This window comes from Colobus angolensis, unplaced genomic scaffold (genome assembly GCF_000951035.1).
Source record: "Colobus angolensis palliatus isolate OR3802 unplaced genomic scaffold, Cang.pa_1.0 Scaffold14, whole genome shotgun sequence".
Lineage (NCBI taxonomy): Eukaryota > Metazoa > Chordata > Mammalia > Primates > Cercopithecidae > Colobus > Colobus angolensis.
In genome coordinates this window covers 7,029,597-7,032,311 of record NW_012114488.1, presented here as the reverse complement: position 1 = coordinate 7,032,311, position 2,715 = coordinate 7,029,597, and positions in this window count along the sequence as shown.

The following is a 2,715-nucleotide window of genomic DNA, read 5'->3' as shown; positions in this document are numbered from 1 at the left end:
TTTTGCTCTTGTTGCCCAGGTTAGAGTGCAGTGGTGCAATCTTGGCTCACTGCAACCTCTGCCTCCCGGGTTCAAGCGATTCTCCTGCCTCAGCCACCTGAGTAGCTGGAATTACAGGCGTGTGCCATCACGCCCAGCTAATTTTGTATTTTTAGTGGAGATGGTGTTTCACCATGTTGGTCAGGGCAGTCTTGAACTTCTACCTCAAGTGATCCACTCACCTTAGCCTCCCAAAGTGCTGGGATTACATACATGAGCCACTGTGCCTGGCCTTTATTTTCTGTCTCTGCTGGCTGGCTGGCTGAATACCTTGAGCAGACCAGAATTACTGGAGGCAAGGAAAAAATGGAAGATTAGCTAAATTTGTTTTCCATCAAAAGCAATGATGAAAATGCTTCTTTTCAAAGAGCAACAGTAAATATTGGTCCAAATTCACAAGTGTTCATCCGACAGGCCATATTGGAGAGTGAAGGTAGTTGTGCCTGGTCCTGAGTACACCGACATGGAATTTAGCTACAGGATGAATATTCTGCTTTCGCAAGCTGTTTTGATGAGATGTGAAGACATGTTCTGAACAAGATTAGAAGAATGCATCACCTTAGTAAATTTGGCACCTGCCCTGCCCTTGACTTTTTCCTGAGTGAACAGGAGCCACCTCCCCTTTTAAATTAAATGATGGAATAGCCTGGCCTGTTCCGGGTCCTTGCTGCTGTCTCCCATGCTCGCTTCTCTGGGTCTCCAAGCATGTGGCTGAGAATCCATTTGGGACATCTGTTCCCCATCCCTACCTATGTCTATCATTAAACAAAGTGAAGATAGTCTGGTGTGACTGGCTTTCCAAACTCTTATTTGGATTCACTGTAATGTGGACTAAACAAATGGCTTAAAATTCACTGTTTGCAGACACCCCATCCTCTGCTCCACTCAGTAGAGACATAACCTGCCCCTTGAAGCTCTGCTCATTCCACCACCTTCCTGACAGGCATGTGCACAGCTTCAGGAAGCTCTCTGAGGTGAGAAACCCTGTCGTTTTACCTGTTTGTATCCCCTCTTTGTGTGTCCTGAATATTTTTACTACCTTAAATGCGTGCTCTTTCCCCCACAACATTTGTATTAAATAATTTTAAAGCTACAGAAATGTTTCTAGAATAGTCCAGTGGGTTCCCACATGACAATTCAACTGTCGTTGGCATTTTGCCACACTTATTTTCCCCTTTTAAGTGTACATATGTCATTCTTTTGACTGAACCATTTTGAAAGTTAGTCATTGTGATATTTTGCCCCCAAATACTTGAGCATTATCTGTTGAGAACAAAATCATTCCCCTTCAGTTACCACACGAAGGAAATTTAACAATAACACAGCACCGTTATCGCATACATGGTCCATATAAAGTTTTTCCCAGCGTGTCTAATAATGTCGTTTATACCTTCTGTTGTTTGCTTTTATCCAAGCACCACAACTGCTTTTAGTTACTATATCTTTTATTTTTAAAATCTGGACTAGCTCCCTTTTTGTTTTTTTCTTTCTGTGTCAGAGACATTTTTGAAGTATTTATGTCACCTTTACAGAATGTTCATCAAGTGGCTTTTGTTAGATTGTTTCCTCAGATCTGACCGTTTTAAAGAAACACTGCCTCCGTGATACTGTCTGAACCAGTGCATCACATCAAGACACATGATTGACACAATAATGCTGCGTGCCACTCGGTGCATCTCAGGACACATGAGGCACACATATGCTGCCGTGCACTCCTCAGTGCATTGCCGCAGGGCGTGTGGGCGGGGCCAGGTGTTGTCAGGTCACTCTGCCCTCTAGACAGTGGCTGGATGGGTGCTGGACACCTACTCCGTGCAGCCTGGGCAGCAGCTGGAGGTGATGCGGGGAGGGCTGCTCAGCTGGGGCTGAAAGGTGAGGAGGACAGGGCTGGGCTGGCCGCCTTGTGGAGATAGCGGGACATGTTGAGGGAGAGTCAGACCAGGGATGCAAAGCGTGAGGAGAAACTGCAGAGCCGTGCACGGCCTCAGCTCCCTTTCTGAGGCCCCGTTGATGTGAGTGCTTTCAACAAGCTCTCGAGGGAATCTCTGCTGCTTGCAGCCAAAAAGTACTGACCACTGGAAGAGCCAGCGCCTGTGAGGAGACAGAGGCATGGCAGCCATCAGGAGGCAGGCAAACCCCAGAGAAAGAGGCCACGGAGGTGGCAGTGGACAACTGGTGTGCGATCTCAGCACCACAGGTTACTGGTTTTGTGGCAAGATGTGGACCTGCTGACAGCTTGGCTTCCTTGTCTGCAGAGTGTGACAGTGACATTCCCTGCCTCATTAGACAGATGTTAGGATACAGTGAGGCGGGTGCTCAGTCCCATTATGGACACGTAGCATCGATGAACACCAGCTCTTACCGGATGGTTCCTTTATGCTGGGAGGAAAGAAACTATTTGAGTTTCATCTGTCTAGAAGTCCAGCTATCTGCATGTGTGTTCAGAGGACGTTCTCGTATCTCAGGAGTGAAACCAAAGCATCCCCTATACATCTTTCCCCCACCCCCACTCATAGCCTCGGATTCTCTGCACAGCTTTAGGTAAAGGAGCTGATGGGGAATCGGATGCCTCACCCGGTGCCCTCACTCTGGGGCCTGAGCTTAGACTAACTTCAGGTTCAGCTGAGAAGGCCTCTGAACTGTGACTCCACACTGTGGCCGCCTGCCTCGGAACTG